Source organism: Vespa mandarinia, unplaced genomic scaffold (genome assembly GCF_050613455.1).
Source record: "Vespa mandarinia isolate Hongniang unplaced genomic scaffold, ASM5061345v1 scaffold_43, whole genome shotgun sequence".
Taxonomy (NCBI): Eukaryota; Metazoa; Arthropoda; class Insecta; order Hymenoptera; family Vespidae; genus Vespa; species Vespa mandarinia.
In genome coordinates, this window is record NW_028197177.1 from 144,133 (window position 1) to 169,384 (window position 25,252).

Genomic DNA, 25,252 nt, shown 5'->3' on the forward strand with positions numbered 1-25,252 from the left:
CAAGGAATACTTGCACGAGTTGATAGTGAGGAAGAAATGGCATCAAGAGGAGACGGATGACATCCGGATTAGGAATCTTCTACTAGTTAGACAGGAGTTACGACACACTACAAAAACAATGGGCAATAGCATCCATCGTCGATACATATCCAGGCGAAGATGACGTCGACATCTAATATTCTTATATTTCCTCTTTCAATAGATCAAACTCTGCGCTTTACCAATCTCATTTCAGTTTACGTGGATAATTTAAAGTAGACGAAAAGACAGTAAAGTTATGTCGTTCAGACTCACATAGTCTAAGCTCTCAAGCAATCAGTTAAGTTGACTATACATCATGCACGAGGCACACAAACACTATAGTGTGAAGGTGTTTTGTAAAGGAGGACTTTCGTAGAGTGCCTGCACCGATATTACCTCTCCCATTAGGGCATATGCTACGAAACCACCGAGTTACTGCAGCCACCAAGGCCAAGTAAACGACCCCGAAAAAACCAAAAACTCCTTCCTGCTTGTCAGGGTAAGCGATTTAACCACGACCAACATTCTCACAGCAACGAATTACGACACTGATGCCCACTATATCCACGGGGAACCAAGGGAGAACCACTCACGATCCTTGACACTCGTTCCGTAGGATGGGATGGGAATGGTAAGGTAGCGGGTATAATGGGGAGAGTTGGTGAAGGAGAGAAAAAAAATTAGGGAGCTGCATATGTGCGGCTCCGATACTATCCTGTTCGAAAGAAGGACAACCGGAGAAGATTACAGGCACCCTCCCACATAACCAGAACTCCGACAAACCCAGCTGAACAGGATTCATGAACAAATAACACTTAATGAGGAAGATTTCTTTTTAAATTTCTGCGGATAGGGAGAAGACCTCGGCCGCAGAGACAAGATTTCTTGCTGCTTCCGTCCAACTCTTTTGATGGCGAACTTCTCTCAAAACAACTCTCTGGTGTCCCACAACCGGACATTCGATAATACCATGCGAAGCCGTGTCTTCTTCACCACACACGCATGTTCCATACGTGACGAGGTTCAGCAACGTTAGTTTTACCTTAAAAGCATCATGACCTGAAAAAAATTGTTTTGAAATGTGATCTAGTAAATCGAAACCCATCCATTTCATGATGTCCAGGAAAAACTCGTATGTTGTCCTTCCATTGCAGAAATTCTCCCATATGGACTGCCAATTCCCAAAGGTTTCCTCATCTACCTGTTCTAATATCGCGTGCTTTAGCTTCGTGCCTTCCAGTTTTCGCGTTTCTATCTCGGTGCCTCTGTATTTTCTAAAGTCAAATAATCTCCTCCGTTTGAGGAACTGGAGGTCAATTAGGGGTACTCCTGCGACAATGCAAAGATATTCCGTAATGGTTGTGGGATACACGGATCTGACCGGGATGAGGACCGATCGTTGGATCGCGCTTAACTTCTAAGTTCCGTTTCATGCAGAGCTTAGACCATCCTACTACCGCGTACGTAACCGTTGGGGTGAACACGTCGCGAAAGATCGCTCGGCGTGCGCAGTGACGAAGTCCGTATTCCCTAACAAAAGGCTCACAAGCAATTGTAACTCATCCATTCAAATACATGGAGAGATTTACATATCACAATTACTTCTCCATTTCTGACAAGATCCTTTAAAGAACGCGCGATCTCCCATCAATTGGCGGGATGCGGCGAGTGGTATTTTGCTAACGGCCTACAACGGTATTCTAGCCTAGTGCCATCACCCTTATTAGTTGTGACGAGTGGGTCTATTGCTCGGACAACAAAAACGAGACGGGGATATTTCCTCTGCGCGGATCGATTGTCAATACTGACATGGTGCGAGAAGCGCATTTTCAAAAACAATCTCACCATCAATCAACAAATATGTTTTTTAAGCCTTACTAATTTTTCTTGTGTTCTTCTATGAACTGTCGCTGTCGCTGCTTTCCATATCATCAAATTTTTATTATTTCCTGATTATTAAAAACATGTATTGGGTAGTTCGGAAAGTAAACTTATTTCTTCCCAACAGAGAATTTAATTGTATTTTTTTGCACCCAACTTCACATTTAAGCCACATATTCATCATATGTCTTAAGAACTGGTATAGCAAGGCTTGTTTGTGAAAAAGGCCAATTGATTCTATGCAGTAGTTTTGATGGTGCCCCTTTAAATATGGAGAACAATAAGCAGCATTTTCGTCATATTTTACCTATTTACTATAGATGAAGTAAATATGCTGTTCAAGCCAGTAAGAAATTATCCGATGTGTATGGAGGAAATGTGTTGATAGTACGCTAGTGCCAGAACTGGTTTGCAGAATTTCGATCCGGCAATATTGATGTCGGAAACGCACCACGTTCTGGAAGGCCAGTTGTTGCTGATAAAGGCACGATAAAGCCATTAGTTGATGCTAACCGGCGAATAACATTACGTGAAATCGGTGATAGGATAAATTTATCAAATTCAACTGTTTATGACCACGTGAAAATCCTGCGTTTAACCTCGAAGCTAGATATATGGGTTCCGCATGTTCTCACAGAGAGAAATTTGTGTCGTCGCGTTGACGTCTGTGATTCGCTATTCAAACATCATGAAAATGATCCATTTTTGAAGCGTATCATTAGTGAGGACGAAAAATGTGTTGTATATAACAATGTCAAACGCAAGAGATTATGGAGCAGAAAGGATAAACCGGCTCAAAGCATTTCAAAGCTAATATTCATCAAAAGAAGGTGATATCGTCTGATTCGTGGGATTCTAATGGTATCGTTATTTTTTTAGATTTTACCGGATTACACAACAATTAATTCGAAAGTCTACTGTCATCAGCTGGACGAACTGATTGATGCACTTTAACCAAAAAGGCCAGAATTAATCAACAGAAATAGAATAGTATTCTACCAAGTAAATGCGAGTCTTCATACAAGTTCGTTTGCTCGTCAGAAACTTTTACAGCTTAAATGGAATACAATGCCACACTCACCATATTCTCCAGATCTGGCACCTTCGTATTATTGTATGTTCCGGTCACTGAAAAATTTATTAGACGATAAAACCTTCACTTCAAATGAGAAGGTCTAAAACCATCTCGATCAGTTTTTTGCCAGCAAAGATTAAAAATTTTATGAGCATGGAATCATGTTACTATCAGAATGATTGCAATAGGTATTGGGCCAGAATGGCCAATAAATAATTTAACAATATATTTGTTTATTAATCGAAAATTGTCTTTCATTTTCACAAGAAAAGAACGAAATGACTTGCAAATAACCCAATAATTTATAATCATATATATATATATATATATATATATATATATATATATAGAATAGGATCTACGTATGTTAGATAATATATAAACATTTGCTTTTTCATTCAGGCAATCGTTACTATCAACCAACGTCTCCAAAATTTTGTTTAAATTATTCATCCTTCAAAATTCTACTCTTATATTTTTTTCATTTAGTAACAGATATATTTGAATATTTTATTCCTTTCATCGTCTTCTTTATTTTCATTGTATATAATTACAAGTAAATACACAAATATTTAATCAATAACATATTAATCGTTGATATCTTTAAATAATTTAAAAAGAAATAAGTTTATGTAATTTTTCGTTTTAAGTAAATGTTATATATAACTTTTTTTAATTATACTATTTATTTAAAAAATATGTGTTATTAGTATTTCACAGCTACAACACAACAAGGTTAATCCATCAACACTGAATCATAATTATAATAGACAGATAAAAGATTGACTCTGATAAAAAATAATTTAAAATATCTCATGAAAATTGGCTTAATGATTTTCACCTATCATATAATCATATTATCGATGCACATGTTTACAAATTATGTTAGATAGCAGTTCAATGAGTTTCGCATCTAGACCTCGCTATACTACAGTCATGTCTATAAGTAAAAGAAATCGATTTTCTAATAAACTATGCATGTTAGTAATCATTCGAAACATAGAAAATGTTTGACAATTAAATTAATAAGAATCTATGTAATATGTAAACGCAAAATAATCGTAATGTCATGAAGAGTTGAAGAATCAAATATAACAGTGAATAATAGATTTCAAAGCTGCCTACAGGAAAAATTTAACAAAATACTATTTTATTCGTATATTCTCCATTTATTTTTATATATACATATATTCCACACCTGTTTTCCTAATTAAAATATTTATTAATACAAGTATTGGTCACAATTACAAGTACAATAATCACGGAGACTAATGAGTAGATTTAATTCTATAATATTAATTATTCCCTATTTTTGAGCATAGGGGAATACTGTAAATGCAGTATTCTAATCAGCATGAGGAGTGGTGCTTGGATCAGTCATTGGATTTAGTAAATTTAAGAAACATCTTGATTAGTGGAATGTACAATGTAACAGTGAAAGCTTGGAAATCAACAAGTATCTGTAATTGTCAACGAACGAGTATCAGGAATTGCCGGTTAAGATTAACAAAGTTCTGTAGAACTGGAACGAAGTTAACTCCGTGTAGAAAACATATAAGTGGAAAGAGGAAAGTGGACGTCGAACAGGAGAATAGTAATTCATGGCTGTTTTCAAAAAACTGGTTGTTATCCATTGTGGGTAAGCTATAGCATAATAAGCAAGTTGTCTTGGAACAAAATATTTGTATGATAATGATGGAGATAGTGGAGACTACATAATAAATTTTACAATCTAGTCAGAAGATCGATACATAAAAACAAGCATAATTTAGCAACAAGGGTTTTAGATCATCAAACCACAGTGTAATGTTTTCCTCTATTAAGGAATCGAGGGAAAATTTAGACATAGACTTATTAGAAGAGGAATTTGTGTCAGTGATAGTTATAAATGATGAAAGCTTCGATTAATTAAATTTTTGATGGGATTTTATTAGCTCTCTCAACTATTAGAAATATACAATTTAGACTACATTAGAAAATATAGATAATATATTCCCTTAATGCCTTTTTAAATTGATCGAACCTCTTGTGTTGTCTTATATCGGCTAGTATCATATATTATAACCCCTTCATAAAACAATTTTTCTCGCACTCCTATTTTTGCGAAAATGTATTTCAATGTTCCTGGTATGTCGTGTTTGTTTACCGCTTTCTTTTCCTACTATTTCTAACCTTTTTTTAATTGTTCAGTTAACAAATTCCTCAAGATCATGAAAATTCATAGACACATGTTGTAATTTACTCTCATTTCCCGATTTTGCATTACATGCAATTTATTCAGCTGTATCTCTCTCATATCCATTAACAACGTTGCACGTACCATGATCTGTGCTATAATCATTTTATACGTGATACATCTAGTATATGCCGATATATTATTTCCTATTCCATTCAAAAAGCTAGTTTTCTTACCTTTCTTTTTTAACATAAAATCAATGACCATTGAAACTAAGCTTACCATCTATTTCTGAGTATTTCATTATCTCTACACGTTGTATCTCGGTTCCATCAAAGCATTTCCATGCAATATTTCCATCCAGCTATTTTCTTACACTCCTATCATATATTCCGTCTTCTCTGGGTTCATTCTCAATTTATATATATTCTTCCATTCTTCTACAATATTAAATGCCTTATTCATTTCCTTCTCTAAGTGTATGTTACTTTTTCTAATAACATAAATTAATGTATTATCCGTAAACATTTTTATACTACATCATTCAGTGAATATTTCTATTATGTAATTTATATATACGATGAATGAAAAGAGTCCCGATACAAATCGTTGAGCACTCCATATTCAAGGTTAATTAATTCAGGCCATTTATAGTTGAAACGAATCTGCTGCGTTCTATTATCTAAATATGAATTAAATCATTCTAAAATCATATCTCTAAAATTATATAATATCTCTAAAGATATAAATTTTCTATTAATCTCTTTCTACCTATTGTTTCAAACGTTCTCTTAAGATCCAAAAAAATAACATCCATAATTGTTCTCTAGCTAATAATTAATTTTCATTCGTCTAGAACAGTTTGATTTGCCGTTTCAAACGAATGTAGTTTTCTATCATCTAATAAATGTTCCGTTATAATACCATTAAATTCAAAATACATTTATATTTGTTTCTTCATCACTAATTCTAACACATTTTCAAATATTGGTAATCCATCTATAATGATTTGCTTTTTTAGCATTTTTTATTTATTGAATCGGTTTTATCGTTGATATTTTCCAACTCTCTGTACAGCACCGTTTCTTTAAAGATTTATTTATTACGTCGAAAAATTTCTCCTTTATTGCAAAAAGCATAAAATTTGACATATTTGTGTTTATTCCCACTTCGTTTCCTTTCTTTTTCAACAATTTCATAACAATTTCTTCCAAATCCTTTATATTAATCATTCTAAAGTTCTCTATATTAATCCCTGTACTTTCAGCTATATATTTTGTTCTTCACGTTGTACTCTTCGATTTATCAATTTTTACAGATTTTACTTCATTACTAATAATTTTAAATAAAATATATGGAATTCACAGTGTCTAGTCAGCCTTTTGAATTGATATCTGACTAAAAAAAATAAGAATCCCGATGATAAAAGAAATCTCTCTTCTACAGAAATCAATATATACTAATAAATGAAATGCAAAGAAATATTTATAAACTAGGACGTAGTCGTTATTCGATTGTTAGACGCTGACTATCTTTTGAGGCCTTCTTCTCTTTTTTTCGATCTTTGATTTGGAGAGAAACATTCGATCGTTATTCGACTATTCACATTATTGGGCTGCTGCCTTATACTCCCCTTGCATACGTTACTCCTCGCTTGACACTATTTATTTCATATTTATATAAATATTTCATATTTATCAGTTCATCAAAGCGGTTAATTTGCTGAATTATAAACTTTAAGCAATTTTTGGCAACTCGAATGAAATTTTTCCTTCAATGTATGCAATTAATCAGCTGGGATTTTATTTTCTTTCTTCGCTACCTACACATCTGTTTCTCAAACCGCAAAACTGTCATTTCTCATTGTTTAATTTTTCCTTATCAACTGTTAATTCGTACCACGTTAAACGTCAACAAAAGCAGTAGCGTTGCTCGATTAATCAATAGGAGAGTTCTTTAAATTTTCGTCCTCGCTCTGATTTTGTAGGATTTGGTAAAAAGACCATTGCAGGATGCCAAGTTGGCTTTGCAGCATGTCAGACTGGCTAATAGAATGCGAAGTGACTGGAATTCGTCTGTGATGTTGGCCTCGATAAAAATAACGAGGGAAGAAAGGGCTTTGATGGAAGGAGAAGCGATGACTTCGATAATGGTAGACTCTGGTGGTTTTAGCCGTTTCAAGCACCCATTGGGTTATGATGCTTCATTCAAGTGAACTCTAGGTAGGAATGGATGAGGGGTGCAAGAATTTGCAAGGGATGCTATAGACCTATCCCCATTAATATGATCATGGTAAGTTACAGACAAATTTGCAAGTAGTCTAACGGCAAAACTTTGAGAGAGATATAAGTAATAGGGAAGCGCGGAAGTATCAAGGAGGATGGCTAAAGGGTGCAGAAGCAGCTACAAAATATCATTTATATTGGGTGAATTCAAACAGTTTTGGAGACTTTAAAGTTATATTCCACCCTAGTAGTGGATGCGTTGGTTTTGATGAGTACTAACTAGTGTCTATGACCTCAAAAAGACTGAAAACGTATTTTACCTTCCAGCCTATTCGAATAAGAACAAATAATAACGTGGATATAGCATTAGTACCAATAAGTACAAAGTTTTGAACTGTTGTTAGTAGATAGCGGAGAGTATTTGGTAGATGAAATCAAGAATACCAGCTTTTGTCTTAAAAGACATACTAACGGTAGAAGCTTCTTGTTTAGATCCAATTTCCAAATTGAAGGAGAGTGATAAAGCATGTCTAATGATTGATGGTGTTTGGCATGGATTGGATCACGAACTACATTCGCCCCCTAAGAACTTTAGGGATTTTAAATTAGCAATCGTTGGTTTATCATTATCAAAGTGGTACCTGTTAATACGAGGCTGTGCTTGTAAGTTGACAGTATATGAAAGAAGAACGTTTAACTTACTGCAATCTATTTCCAATTAGCAATATTATTACATTGCAACGGATCATCCGACAGAGGTCTGAAAGTTAACAAAAGTACTGATTGGTTTAGACTGAAAAGTTTAGGCTGCTCTGTGAATATTAAAACCAAACACGGAAAATTGACTATTGAGTGTGATCTAATGTAGAATGAGCAAATCAAATTGTTTGGTAGTAGAGTCTAGAAAAATATGACTACTACAAGTATTTAGAAAGTTCGGTAACATTTATAGCATTGGAACAATAGCAAAAAAGAGAAGCGCATCGTACACAAATATGTGGAATGTATAGATATCGGCGTTTGAGAGTATAGTACTTAAATGATACCAATTGTACATTCTGTCGTACTCAGAAGACTAATAAGTAAAAAGAAGCTTGTGTCAAGAAGAGTTTCCTGGACAAATAGACAGGGTTTCACTTTTTTGTTGTCTCCGCATAGTCAACGAAGCTTTGAAGTTGCTGACCAGTTATTATGGTAAGTCTATTAAAGGTAAGTGTCGGATAGTTTTTCCAGCTGACAAATTAGTAACGATAAACATCCAGGGCAATAAAGGTGTTTTGGATGATGAAGACCACTCTGTTTGAATACAATAATTTGTATGAGAAATGGTACGAGTATTTGATGAAATTGGATAGATTACGGCAAGAAAATAAGAGCACAGAGTGTTTCCTTACATGTCGTTCTAAGAAGGAGCCCCAAAAAAAATGCGTTAATAAAGGAATAATTATATTATCAAAAGGCAGCGATCAGAAAGAATTCAATGAGCAGAGCCTTTGCTTTATTCAGAAAGGTACGAAACTTCAAGCATGGCTCTACAGTCCTTGTCCCCCGGGGCTTCAGTCACGGGACTACAGACCTTGTCGATAGTAGTAAAGGAAATACAATTTTCGAAATTTAAAAAAGTTTTTTAATTTTCAAAGTTTCGCCATGGGAAATTGATCGCGAAAATAGAGCATTGATGGAACTCCTCCAAATAAATAGTGGAGTGCTTGATTGATCAAATTCTTAATAATTAAAAAAGAATTTCTTTTTCTCTATGTCCTTACTAACTTAAAGTACCATTAGTAAAGTACTTTAATAAATTTCTCTTCTTTTCTAAGTTCTTTATTTACTTAAAGCACGTTTACTAAAGTACTTAAAATTTTTTCTTTCCGTAGTGAAATGTTACTAATTGATCGTCGCATCATCAATCCACTATTATCACATTTATATTATCACAAGTACTATTTCCCTTTCTTTTTCTTTAACTACGTTTTCTTTTTGCTGATTCTTTCAGCTTAAAGTTTCCTTTAGGCAGCTTTTTTCCTTTCTTTTAATAAAGAAGTTCCCCCCTAAATTCCATGATGGTTCCTCGTGAGGAAAAATATTCCGGAGGTAAACTTGCCTCCCGTTCAGATCTCCGGATGGAGGCTTACCCATGGGTGGTTATCGTGGTGAGGAGAAGCTCGCGCATTGTGTCGTTAAATGCATCTGGCGCAACGCCGAAGGTGACGAGTAGATGCACTTTCGGTATCAGGCAGAGTGGGAACGATGCAACACGCCATGTAGTGCGCGATCGTCGTCCAAGGACACTCAACTTGGGATACACTGCTGCGTTCTTTGCCCAGCACAACCAGGGCTGCATCAGGTGTCCGCCAGTCTTTGAGAGGACACAGTTGTTTTGGAAAGATGCGATAGATGTTTGCCGAAGCCATCTTCAAAGTCGTATAATCAAATGCCGTAGACGTTAAAGCGGTCGCGATTAGATTAGAGAAACACAGCGCCGGAGCTGCTGTGTTAACTTCTTCCAGTTCGAAAAACAATGCGGTCGAAAATGATCCAGGGTACGAATTGACAAGCACGCGGTCGCTAACTTGTCCATACACCCGCATACATCCCTCACAAAACTTCCATGGATTGGAATGTACGACCCCAGTTCCTAGAAAAAGCCCCAAACACCGCGATAGCAGTGCACACAGTACGCACGAAAAGACCCTCTTACCTCCGATCGTCGAGCAAGACACCGAACAAGACTGCGCAGAAATTTCTCGGGAATCACCGGAAACAGTCCTCGAAATAGGCGACGCTCCGTCGGCAATACTCGAGGAGGACACTACACGCGTATCCCCCGAAATATCCAACGTGATAGGCGTGGATCTTCAATTAGAGGCGGGTCACGTTCGTTGAACTCTGTGCATCTACCTGCGGTATCGAAACGATTTCTGCTATGGCCTTTCATTCCGTAAATCCTGCGATTACGAAAATTCGTTTGATGCAATTAAATATGAAACGTTCTAGAACGGTAACGGGTGAAGTTCGCGATCTAATTAGACAGAAGCGCTTGGACGTGCTGCTTTTGCAAGAGCCGTACGTTCAAAAGCATTGGACGGGTTACGAGATAATAGGATTAGGTAATACAACGAGAGTTGATATGATCCGCGATGAAAGACTCTGTCCGGTGGTCACGTCAACCAACCCGAACATCGTGTTGTTTATCTTACAGTTTAGCACCCCGCACTGCGTCTGTATAGAACTGCAAGCACCGGTATCCTCTTTCTACGTCTTCTCGCAATACTTTCAGTACAGCGACGAAATAGAGGTGCACCATAGGCACTTGGAATCGACACTTCGTGGTCTAAGGTTGGAGAAAGTAATTTTATCACTTGACGCCAACGCGCGATCTCCCTCAGGGCACAGACGCAAAAGGCTCGAAACTAGAAGCATTCATGCAGGCATCCAGATTGAATGATTTAAATAACGTAAAGCAGCAACCCACCTATTGGACGACGAGAGGCTCCTCATGCATCGACGTAACCCTCTCATTGGAATCCATGAATATACTTATTGGCTAATGGAAGGTCAGAAAAGGCTGAACGTCCATTGACCACAATTCCATAGATAACGAGATACATCCTCCAAAGGCTTAGTCGGGTCGATGGGGTTGCGCTCGGAGCACGGGAAACAGAAGGTTCATACCAGATGTGCCGATTGGGACCTGTTTGCTGAGTCCATGCTTTCTATCACAGCGGCAAGGGTAGAGTGAAGCAGTTTAGGATCAGCTACAGAAATACAGACACGAGACAACGTGTTCACAAGTGTTCTACAAGCCGCATGCTCCGAAACTATCTCCCAAATAGAGGCTCACCGGGAGTCCAACCAATGGTAGACATTAGCGTTAACGAAACCAAGGAAAGCTGTAGCTCGGTTAAGACGCGCGTTCCAACCCAGAAATGGCTTTCAGGTACTCCTCGGGTTATTGCGTGAGTATCACTCTTCTTCGCGGGCCTGTAGTAAAGAGGTAAGACGGGTCAAATTAGACAGGTGGAGGAAATTTGTCACGGAACAGGGCAACGCGGAAACGTGGGGGAAATTTACAAGCAACAGATGAGTAAATTTCGGGTCGAAAGAGTTATTAATACTATTAAGCAAGAGGGCGGGAAAACTATGAATGTCCAAGATACGGCAAAGTTTCTCCTTAATACGCAGGTCGACTGTGTATCCGAATACACTGGAACAGCGAGCAATTCGAAATTTTTCGCGAAATGTTCACGAAACGGTAATTGACCCACTCATCACGGAGACAGAGATCGCGCGGATTATAGGGTCCCTCAAAAACGAAAAAAGCTCTGGGGCGAAATCTTATCGAGGTGTGTATGCTCAAGAGAGCATTTGCCATCATCCCTACACATTTTGTAGATCTTTTCAGTGGGTACCTTCAATGGGGTATCTTCCCCTCTATTTGGAAAGAGGGTTCTTTAAGAGTACTTTTGAAGGGCGGCAACAATGATGCGGAAGTCCACAAGTCGGATATGTCATCTCTCCATCATACGGAAGCTTTTGGAAATACTGCTGAAGTTGCGCCCCTCCGAAACCCCCCTCGCGCCGGGAAAAATTTCGGGCAAACACACTGGTTTTGTCAAGGTATGTTCCACAAAAGACGCAATCGTGAAAATGCGTCGAATCGTTTTTGCCTCCTAACGGAAATACATCGTGTTGTTATTCAACATTTCGGAAGCCTTTGACAACGTACGGTTGCCTCTAAACCTCAAGACACTACAAGTTTGAGACTGTCCGAGAAATATCTTCTACGTGATGACTATCTACTTCGTGGACCGTAAGGTAAATATTGCTGTTGGTGGGCATGAGGACTCAAAGCACACCTTGAATGGATGCCCTCAAGAATTGGTCCTTGGCCCCTTCTGCCGGAATCTCTACCAGCTCCTTAGGGTACAAAAGGAATTCTCGGTAGTCAACGCAATCGCGTATGCGGACGAATTACTTGTTGCCGCAAATGGAGACTCTAGAAAAGAACTCGGAAAGAAAGGGAATCGCGTGATTAATAGCATGACCGGATGGTGCTCTTAAACGAAGCTCTCCATCTCCTAGCGTAAGCCAGAAGCGATCGTTCTTAAAAGCGACTGGGTGAAGAGGAATCCCATCGGTAGGAGGGGGGGACAACGTCCGGATAGTAAACGGAAGACGGCGAAAAAAATCGACATTTCTAGTAAACCCCCCACTACAAAAATAAGGAACAACAATATCAAATTCAGGAATTCCGTGAAATATTTCGGAATACACTTTGATAAAGGGTTGAGGATCACCACACACTGCCGTTAACTCAAGAATAAGGTCGGTCATTTGTTCGCGAAGTTAGTTAGTTTAGCAGCTAGGGAATACGTACTTCGTCACTGCGCACTCTGAGCGATTTATTGGGACATGTTCACCGCTACGGTTATGTACCTGGCAGAAGGATGGTCTGATCTCTGCATGGATTGGGACATTAGAAGCTAAGCGCGATCCAATGATCGGCCCTCATTTCGGTCACATCCGCGTATCGCACAACCTCTACAGAATACCTCTTCTTTTCAGCGCGAGTATCCCTGATTGAGCTCCAGTTACTCAAACGGCGGAGATTATTAGACTTCAGGAAAAACACAGGCATAGAGATAGTAACGCGAAAACTGGAAGGCACGAAGCTAAAGCGCGCGATAGTGGAACAGGTGGATGAGGAATGCTTTGGGTATTTGTAGTCCAAGTGGGAAAATTTCTGCAATGGAAGGACAACATTTGAGTTTTTCCCGTACATCAAGGAAAGGTTGGGTGACCGTTTCAATTTCCAAATCACTTTTCAAAACAATTCTTTTCATGTCATGGGGCTATCAAAGTAAAGCTAACGTCGCTGAATCTCGTCACGTATGGAACATGCGATTATGGCGAAGAAGATACGGTTTCGCATCACATCATCGAATGTCCGGTTTTCGAACACCAGAGAGTATTTTTGAGAGAATGTTACATCCCGCGACAAGCGTCGAATGTAAATTAAAAAAAATAACATGTGAACTATAGTATAAATGAAGAATTAATACATTAGCTAGCTTAAGTAAACCACGGGGATCAATCTTCAATATTCATATCACATATATGTTAGGGCATTTATTTTAGTAAGTTCGTTCACTCGTAGGCTAAATATTATTATATATAGTCAAAATATCAATAATTTTACTACTAGCTATATTAGCCAAGAAACACCTGTTACTATAAGCACCTTCTTTTTAATAATACATAAAAGTACACAAAAGAATTAAACAGCAATAACAATATTAATTAGCTAATAAATTGGAACATATCATAACAAAATACACACATATATTTATACAAACCTGTAATAAATGAACAATTACCCTAATGAATTAATGTTCAACATCCTCAAGAAATTACTGCGTCAAATATCTTTAAATAAATATAATAAATAATTACGAGACATGCTTAGCGTATATGGCGAGACGACATCCGGCGATACGGATTTTAACATCCTGCGTTCCAAGTAATAAGAACAACGATATCAACATCATTCTCAGAACTACACCTGCCGACAACAACATTCTAGAGGCTAAGAGCTCCCAGAATTACATCAGATGATAAGCACCGAGCGAACGCAATACTTGGATGAGGTAATAGAGGTACGTTCGCATTATTCTGCCTCATCACCATCGCACGTAGGCGGCCTTCGCGAACGGCGTGCGCCACTACCGGCGCACTTAAGCGGCACGCGTGAGCGGCACACGTGCGCAATAACGTCAACAGGACTCACCCTAGCAGGAGCAAAGTACATCGTCAATCAGTCATCGTTCGCAGCTCTACTCAACAAGTCGCAAGCTACTAATCTTGAGCCTTAAGCAGTCATTATTCAACTTAAAATTTTACGCTACAGTTTATCCTTGTCAATTAAATAAGTTAGAATTCTCGAATTAACTTCAGGAAATTGAAATTAAAAATTCAATCAATAAAATAAACGCGTTCGCGTTCGGAACATTATTCAAAGGTGTAATTAATCAATGTACTTTAGTGAAATATTTAATACATAATTAAAGTTATTACCGTTAACCAGTGCGTGATTTCCTTTTATCCATTCATTCATCCATCCTTATTGCTCGGTGAGGACGAACTGCACGAGCATCTTCCTATAAAATTGTCGTTTCGGTGAGAACGCTCCGCACGTACGACACTTTTCTCTTTCTCTCCTACCTCCAATTAACCACCTCCTCCAAATACTAACCCTCCTAATGCCGAAGGTATATCGCGGTGGTAGGAAATATCAACTACGACGCCTAAAGAACTTTACTACAAAACCAAAACTTATTGGGTTATTATATTATTGGGAATTAAGTGGAGAAGAGAAAGAAAATTCTCCATCATACCGTATTATTCCCCTGCAACTTTCTAGAAGGGGTATACCCCCACGAAATCTCCCCACTATGGAAACTAGGTCCCCCAAATATCTGGAAATAAGTCTCCACTACTAGCTGGGAATGTCTTCCCAAAAGATAAGAGAGCATCTGGAACATCGATTCGACACTCTGTTCGGTGCCAATCCCGAGGCAATCGAAGTGCCCAGGCAGGTAAGAGCCGAAAAGGGAACAAGTCATTCGCGAAAGTCGGAATAGCTGAATAACTTTGGAGGTAGCTCTAAGGTACGTGATTTGCGAGACGTAACATATTAAAAATCTGGTGACAACGGTGGGATTGACCGCTTAAACAATGTCAACTGATAAGCAGATGCTATCAAAATCTACTGATAAAATAGAAACACATAGTGTAGTTAGGCGAGGCAATGAAAAGGTACATGAAGAAATAATTAATAGAATCCGACAGAGGGAATTACAAGTTTCTGAACACGAAGAAGCTATCCGCGATAGCGAAGAACTAATAAATAACGGGGCTAGTAAGTCCGAATTCAATTCACTTGAAGCAGTATTACAAGAAATTGTGACTGCACAAAGACAAGTTGATTGTTCGGGAAGAGAATCTCCTGAAGCTCGATAATTATCGACACGTGCAGCCGCAGACGCAGTTCCATCTTAAGATGGTCAAAACATAACCATCCAGAACTACATCCGAGCATGTAAACGCGGACGTGATCTGGTATCCGCCAAATAGCGGAGCGACGGTGACTCGACTCATTATTAATAATCTTCGGGGTTTAGCATATATTGCCGTAGAGAATCGTGAAATATTAACCTTAGACGAACTATGCAATACATTACGGAGAAGTTTCGGGCGAAATCGTACTCTGCAACAATATATAGCTGAGCTTAATATTATTTGCATGGAACCCGACGAACATATTTTACAGTATATTAGTAGGGTCAAAGATTATACCAAGCAATTTACGAAGAGGAATGACTAAAACATAAGAGCTATCAGAAGAAAAGATTAAAGAAATAGAATAATACACATTGGTAAGTTATTGCGAAGGCCTCCCGCGGGACTGTAGAATAGCAATTAAACCGAACAACTGTAAAGACATATATGACGCATTCGGAAAAACACAAGACCACTTGATGGTAGAACAGGATCGACAGCGTCATCAGAGATATAGAAACGTAAAACTCTTTAGCGATAGACCACTAAATAGCAGCAGGACGCAGAATAGAATCCGACCGTTAAATGATAGTAGAATGGAGGCTAGGGATAAATAGATGTGTGAGATAAAGCAAGAGCCATTGCCAAAATTTTGCTCAAACTATAATAGATTCGGTCATATAAAAGAAGAGTGCTTTAAGGCAAAATGGGAGGGATGAAACGAACTGCAAGTATTCTTACGTAGGGAGCGTCCACCCTTTACCCCGCATCCCCCTCTGCAATCACGATCTCCTGACTTCTTTCCTCCACGAAGGGAATGCAAATAATGCTGGAATTTAGGTCACACGATCGAGGAATGTCGGAAAAAGATGTGGCGTGAAAAGCATTCGAGAAACGAGATCCCTTCCCCAGGACTAGACTCGACCCGGGGGAGCGCCAACCTAACGCGCCCGGTAAAAATTGTGACGGCAGATACACCGTCCACGTCCGCAAAATCAGATTAGAAAATAAACCAGAAACACCAACAATGAAATTAACTTCTTAAAATTTTAAACAAGAAACGACCTTTTTAGTTGACAAAAGATTTGAATCTAATATACTAAAAATCGGGAAGGCCAGCGGTGAAGTTCTCGTCGATGAATAAAAAATAATAAAACTTAGCGGAATTACCGACAAGGTAATGCTAACCTAAGGCTCATGCATTATCGTCTTGTTCGGACACCCAGTAGAGTTCCATCTCGTACCTAACACATTTCCAATTCCTCATGGTGGTATTCTTGGGGCTGATTTCTTCAATGATGCGGCAGAAATCAATTTCATGGGTAAGATAGTTTCCTGGAAGGATATAAAAATACCATTTATCATTCCAGATGAGAAAACGATCGCGGGCAGGACAGGCAACTCATTAAGAATAAACGTCTCGAATACAAACGTAAAGATGGGCTATGTTCCATTGTTAAATCTAGGGGACGGCATTTACGCTGGCAAAACTATCGTTTCTGACAACAATGGACATGCACATATAGAAGTATTTGATACTAAAGAAGAAGAAATAACAATTAAAATACCTACGGTCGAAAAAGAGGAATTCGAGATAGTCAATGAAGCAAATGACTCTACCTTAGAGCACGAGTCACATGCTTCCAATAACACAGGAAAAAATTTATGCACCGATAAGAAGGAAGAATATATAATAAATCCAAGCCAAGAAACACCTTCCGAACCCTCATTCCTTCGCACAAAATCATCTCACGTTAAATAGACCTGCAAGTTGATATCCAGGGCAGATGAAATCCGTTTTAATCGTACATTAAAATGTATAGATTTAAAATCACTGAATAAGGAAGAAAGGGGAATAGAAGAACAGATGATTAAAAACCCCTTTGACTTATTTCATTTACCAGGCGAAAAACTAACGCACACGTGTACTATTAAACACACTATAGAAACAGTTGATACGACATCAGTTGCCGTACGACAGAATAGATTACCACCATTCCATAAGGAGGAAATAAATAGATAAATAGATGAATTAATAAAGAACGAAGTGATACAACCATCCGTATCACCCTATAATACCCCATTATGGATGGTTCCAAAAACAGCAGACTCGAATGGTAAAAAAAGGTGGATACTTATTATCGATTACAGTATGCTGAATGAAAAGACTATAAAAGACAGCTATCAGCTGCCCAATATAACAGAAATATTAGATCAGCTGGGCAGTGCCAAGTATTTTAATACTTTTGATTTAGAATCAGGGTTTCACCAAATTCAAATGGATAAGAACGATGCACAAAAAAGGCATTCTCTACACCGAATGGGCACTATGAATTCACTCGCATGCCCTTCGGGTTAAAAAATGCTCCGTCAGCTTTTCAAAGGCTAATGAACTCAGTTCTGTCCGGGTTACAAGCAAATGAATTATTTATTTATCTATATGACATAATTATTTATTCAAATTCACTTAATGAACACATCACTAAATTCAAAAAACTTCCTGATAGGCTAAGAGAAGCGGGTCTCAAACTACAACCAGAGAAATGCAACTTCCTTTAAAAGGAAGTTGCGTACCTAGGTCATATAATAAGCGCGTCAGGGGTGAAACCTGATCCCGGGAAAATAAAAGCGGTAAAAGAATTACTAACTGCACCTACAGCGAAAAACATAAACAATTTCTTGGAATAGCAGGATATTATAGGCGTTTTATACTGAGTTTCTCTGGCATCCGCCGACCTTTAACGAATTTGTTAAAAAAGGACATCCTATTTGAATGAAAGGAAAGCCACGATTACGTGTTCACCCATTTGAGAGATCTTCTATACAAAGAACCGAAAACCATGAAAATAGGATTGTTGCAAAGAATTTTTTCAACGTTCAACTGCCGATTTTATTCGAAAGCCATCCGCATAACTTTCCCTCGATCAGTCGGAATAATTCCAAGTCCAACAGTCCCTTCGGTTCGAGTGGCACTAGCGTAAGATTCCGTCGACCAGTTAGAACCTTTCTAAGATCGACAGTGGTTTTGGTTCAAGAGTTTCTCGCATAACCTTCCTTCAACCTGTCGGATTGATCCCAATTCCGAAAGCCGCATTGTGTAGAGAGGCCAACGCATGTCATTATCCAGACTAGTTCGTATATTCTCAAGACGCGAAGCCGCATTGTTTCGAGAGGAACTCGCATAGCTTTCACTGGACTAGTCGGAATATTTCCAATTCTGACAGCCGCATTTGTTCGAGAGGCTCTCGCATAACTTTCCCTCCACTATTCTCATTATTACTAAGCCTGACAGTCGCTTTTTTTCGTGCGGCTCTGGCATAACTTTCACCCGATTAGTCGGATTATTTCCGAGTCCGACTGCCGCATTGATTCCATAAGCATTCGCATAACTTTTTCTAGAATAGTCGAAATAATTTCAAGTCCTATAGCTCTATTGGTTCGAGAGGCAGTTGCATCTCTTTCCCATAACTAATCGGAATATTTCCGAGCCCGACGGTCGCTTTGGTTCACATGACACTCGCCTAACTTTCCCAAGATTAGTCAGAATTTTTCCAAGACCTAAAGTCGTTTTGGTTCGAAATCGCATAACTTTCCCTCGACTTATCGGAATATTTCCAATTCCAACTGTTTCTTTGTAGCACAATTCTCTTGCATAACTATCCCTCGTCAGGAATGATTGTTTCCAAGATCGATAGTCTCATTGGTACGAGTGTCTCTCGCATAACCTCCCTCTACTAGTCGGAATAATTAAATATCCTATATTCGCTTTAATTCGAGTGGCATACTTCCAAGCCCGAAAGCCACATGGGTTCGAGAGACTAAACGGAATATTTCCAAGATTGACAGTCTTATTTGTTCGTGAGGCACTCAAAACTTTTTGTCGACTAGACGGAATATTTCCAAGTCCTACTTTCTCATTAGTTCGGGAGACATTTTCATAACTTTTCTTGAATAGTTGGAATACTTCTAGGTTCAACAGTCGCATGGCTTTGCAAGGCACTTACATAACTTTCCTTGGACAAGTCGGAATATTTGCAAATCCGACAGTCGCAGTGATGCGGGATGCAATCGCATAACTTTCCCTCAACTAACCGGAACGATTCTAAGTACGACAGTTGCATTGGTTCGAGAAGCACACGCATAACTTTCCCTGGTTTAGTCAAAATATTTTCAAATGCGGCAGCCTCTTTGGTTCTAGAGGCATTCGCGTAACTTTCTATCGACCAGTAGGAAAATATCTACGTCCGACAGTTGCATTGCTTTGAGAGGACTAAGCATAACTTTCCCTCAACTAGCGGGATTAATTCCTGGTATGAAAGTCGAATTGTTTCGTAAAGCTTTTGCGTAACTTTTCATGGACTAGTTGGAATATATATACAACCGACAGTCGCATTGTTTTGCCTCAGAAAGCATTAGCATAGCTTTCTCTGGACCAGTCGGAATTATTCCAGAACAGACAGTGTCATTCTTTCGAAAGTTATGCGATCTTCATTTTCACGCCTAGGAATATTTCCAAGTCTGAAATTCACACTGGTTAGAAAAGCACTCGTATAACTTCTTCTCGATCGGAATATTCCAAAGAGCTATAGTCGCATTGGTCCAAGAGGCACATTCATAATTTCCCCTAGACTAATTAGAAAATATCTAAGTCCAACAGTCGCATTGATTTGAGAGAAACTCGCATATCTTTCACTCGACTAGTCGAATATATCTAGGTCTTTCGGTCTAATTGGTTGGAGAAAATCTTGCACAAATTTCCCTCGAGTAGTGGTAATATTTCTAATTCCGACTATCGCATTGCTTCGAGTGGCCCTCGCATAGCTTTCCCTCGATTAGTCGGAATATTTCCAAGTCTGGCTGGCGCATTGGTTCACAATTTGCTTGCATAACTTTCGTACGAATACTCTGGAAATTTCAAATCAGACAGCCGCATGAGTTCGAGATTCACTCGATATAATTTACCATTGACCTGCTGGAATATTTCTAAGTACTACCGCCGCATTGGTTCGATAGGCTCTCGTACAATTTTTGCTCAACTATTCGGAAGATACCCAAGTCTGACAGCCGCATTGGTTTGAGAGGCACTCGCATAAGTTTCGCCCGGCTACTTGTAATATTTCCTAGTCCGACATCCGAATTGGTTCTAGAGGCACTCACATAACTTCCCACGATTAGTCGAAGTATTACCAATTCCGACAGTCGCTTTGGTTCGAGCGGCAATAGCATAACTTCCCCTTGACAAGTGGGAATACTTCCAAGTGCGACTAACGCTATTGTTCCAGAGTAACTTGTTTTCCCTCGTCTAGTCGGAATATTTCCTGTTGCGACAGAACTTTTGGTGCTGACATGACTCGCAGATTTCTTCCTCAGCTAGTTGTGCTAGTTCCGAGAATTTGTTCGAAAATCACTTGCATAATTTTCTCCCAACCAGTCGGAAAATTTTCAAGCCCAGTCATACGAATTAGTTTACAGGACATTCGCATAATTTTTCCGCGGTTAGTCGGAATACTTTCAGGTTCGGCAGCCGTATTGTTTCACAATTCTCTCACATAGCTCTCTATTTACTAGTAGGGATACTTCCAAGTCCGACAGCCGCATTTTCCAAGAGTCACTAGCATAACTTACCCTTACAAGTCGGAATATGTTCAAGACCGGCAGTCATATTGGCTCGGAGGGCACTTACACAAATTTCTCCCGTAAAGATGGAATATTTCCAAGTACCACACTCACATTAGTTCCAGAGGAAATCGCATAACTATCTCTCGACTAGTCGGAATATTTCCCAGCCCTACAGACACATCGGTTCGATAGGCACACGCCAAACTTTTCCTAGAATAGTCAGTATATTTCCAAGTCCGACAGTGGCATTAATTTAAAATTCATTCGCATAACTCTCACTCATCCAGTCGGAATAGTTCCAAATCCGGCCGTCCCTTTTGATCGAGTATCTCTCGCATAACTGTCCCTCGACTAAACGGAATATTTCCAATCTCGAAAGGTATCATTCTTTCGAGAGGCACTCGCATAAATTTCCCTCGTCAAGTCGGGATATTTTCAAGCACGAAAGACACATTAGATTGGAAGGCACTCCCATAAAATAGGTTCATCATGTCGAGATATGTACCAGTACGAAAGTTGCATTGATTTGAATATCACTCGCATATCTTTCCCACAGCCAGTCGCAATATTTCCAACCCTGACAGTCACATAGGTTCACAAATTACATGAATAACTTTCCCTCGACTAGTAAGAATACATGTAAGTTCGACAGACGATTTGGTTCGAGACGCACTCACATACCATTCCCTCGATTATATGCAAAAATTTCAAGTACGATCGTATCACTTTTTCGAGAGTCACTCATATAACTTTCCCTCGACTAATCGCAATATTTCCAAGTCCAACTGCTGCATTGGTCCGAGAGTCAAATGTATGACTTTCCCACGACTGGTCGGAATATTTCCCGGACCGATTACTGCATTGTTTCGGGACGTACTCGAAAGTCGGAATATTTCCAACTATGTTATTCGCATTGGAACGAATAATACATAAATAATGTTCGCTCGACTAGTCAAGACATGTCACAGTACGACAGTCGCATTGGCTCACAAGTCACTCGAATAAATCACCGTCGACTAGTTGGCAAATATCTATGCCCGACAGCCGCATTTGTCCGAGAGGTCGCTTAACATTCTCCCGACTAGACGTCATATTTCCTAGTAGGACAACCGAAATGGTTCGAGAATCACTCGCATGAATTCCCCACCACTAATCGGAATATTTCCAAGTCCAACAACCGTATTGAGTCGAGAGGCAATCGCGTAACTTTTCCTAGACTAGTCGATATAGGTCTAGTTACGACAGTAGCATTAGTAATGGAGCTATTCGCATAACATTCCCTCGATTAGTAGAAATATTTCCAAGTACTATAGTCACATTGGTTCACAAGACGCTCGCATTACTCTCACTCGACTAGTTGGCATATATCTATGTCCGGCAGCGGCATTATTTCGAAAGCCCATCGTGTAACATTCCATCAACTAGTCCGGAATAGTTGAAGATGACAGTCGCATTGGTTTACAAATTACTCACATTTTTTTCTATCGACATGTCGGAAAATTTCTACGTCCCACAGTTCTATTGTTTCGAAAGACACAAGCATAACGTTCCATCGATTAGTTGGGAAATTTTCATGTTCGAAAATTGCACTTTTCAAAATGTACTCGCATAATATACTCCCGACTAGACGGTATATTTCCAAGTCTGAAAGACGCATTTACTGCCGGGGCATACGCATAACATACCATCGAATAAACGGTATATTTTGAAGACGGACAGTTGCATTGGGTCGATATTCACTCGCATAACTTTCACTCGACTAATCGGCATATGTCGTAGTAGCATTGGTAATGGAGTTATTCGTATTACATTCCACCAATTAGTAAGAGTAAAGTTTTAAAGTCTGACATTCGCATTGCTTCACAAGCCACTCGCATTACTTTCCCTGGACGAATCGAAATATTTAGAAGTCCGACAATCGCATCGGTTCACAAATAACTCGTATAACTTTCTCACGGCTAGGCGGTATATTTCCAAGTTCGACAGTCTCATTGTTTTACAAGTCACTCGCATTCTTTCCCAAAATTAGTCCAAATTTTTCCAGGACCGACAGCCGCATTGTCTCGAAAGGTACTCGCCTAACTTTTCATCTGCTATGTCGGAATATTTCAAAACATTACGTTCGAATTGATTCACACGCTACTCTCATAACTGGCAAACGACTAGTTCGAATTTATCCTATCCTGACAGTCTCACTGGTTCACAATTTACCCGCATAGCTTTCCCTCGACAAATCTGAATTTTTCTAAGTTCGACGGTCGTATTGGTTCGACAGGCTCTCGTATAACATTCCCTTGAATAGTAGGGAAATTTCCAAGACCGACAATAGGGTTTGTTTGAGATTCAATCGCATATCTTTCCCTCGTCAGGGCGGAATACTTCCAAGTCCGACAGTCCCATTGGTTCGAGATGAATTTGAATAACTTTCCCATTAATAGTAAGAAAATTTCCAAAGAAGGCAGTCGCATTGGTACGAAAGGCAATCGTATAAAATTCGTTCGAAAGACAGGATATGTCCAAGTACAGCATTCGCGTTGAATTGAGAATTACTCGCATTACTTTCCCTCGACTAGTAGGAATATTTCCAAGTTCGACAGCCGAATCGGTTCGATTGGCACTCGCATAACTTTCCCTCGATTTGTCGGTATATTTCCAAGCCCAATAATCCTGATGGGTAACAAGTCTTTCGCATAACTCTCAGTTGATTAGTTGGAATATCTCAAAGTCCGACAGACGCTTTGGTCCGAGAAGCACTCGCTTAACATTCCCGGACCTGCTAGAATATATCCAAGCCCGGCTGCCGCATTCGTTCAAAAGGGACTTGCATAACTTTGTCTCAACTAGTCAGATTACTTTCAAGTTCGACAGTAGCTATGGTCCGAGATTCACTCGCATAAGTTTCCCTGGACTAGTCGAATTATTTCCGATTCTAGCAACCGTATGGACCCTAGTGGCTCTTGCATAACTTACCATGGAAGAATGGAATATGTTCTAGTTCGGAAGCCATATGATTTCGGAATCACTCACCTAACTTTTTCTCTACTAGGTGGAATATTACCAATTCCAACATCCGCATTGGCTTCAGAGGATGATCCAGAGGATGGGACACATCGTGAAATGCATACCTGTTTCAGTCAGCTTGAGACAATCGGACGAATGTTACCATGAGCTGTCAGTTTATTAACAAAACGACAGCCTTTTCCTGACGCCAATGTCTAGAGTACCAGTAAAAACCGGAACCATTAGGAAGTGTAATGCGTTGCTTCCACCGATGTTTCAGATTGGAGAAAACTGCAACTGGTTAGCATCTAAACCGTGGAGGAGCTGCCACATAAAATACTTCAGCCGCTGACGAAACCATAATGGAAGTATATTAAAAAAAACATGTGACATATTCTCCCAACAGGATTTGAAGAATTTACGGGAAAATATTATGTTCTTCACCGAGAGACAGGGACTTTTAAGCACTATTGCCAAGGGAGCTATAGGACACCGCATTCCACCCAACACTACCTCCATGTATAATTTACTAGGGGTAGCAGACATCAACAAAATCACAGACAGTGCGATCTCGAAGTTGTGGCATGGATGTTTAGCTTTCGGATCAGCTAATGCGGGAATGATTAAATTATCTGTTTTAATCAAGAGTGTTATGTTATGTGTTGACGCTATTATTCGAGGATACATACTGCATGAAGTCTACAAATGGAACCTCCACAAGTTAGGAGCCGTTTAAAGTTCATTACCACACCTACTTCTTACTGGGACGACCGCAACAACAGAAAGAAGAAGAGAAAACAACGGGCGGTGGAATTAGTGATACCATCAAAGTGAAAGTGGACGAACCGGAGAGTGCTGCGACTCTGATAACCGCCGCTAGGGAATGTTCGAGGTACCCTTTCTTTGAAGGAATCTTGAAAGCTCGAAAGAACAAGTCGTCACAAGTCGAGATTTCCGAGTGATTCAATATAGGAGAATGATGTCACGTCGCCGTCTGACAACGAGTATCACTTATGGTATCCCTAAATAGTAAATCTATCAATAATGCAGAAATACAAATTCAAAATTAAGGGGTTAATATCCTTACTGTCGGTAACTCTACCGCAGGTAACACTGCTGTAGGTAAATCTACTGTCGGTACCTCTACCGCCGGTATCTTCATAGTCAGTAACTCCATTTCAGAAATGTTAATGA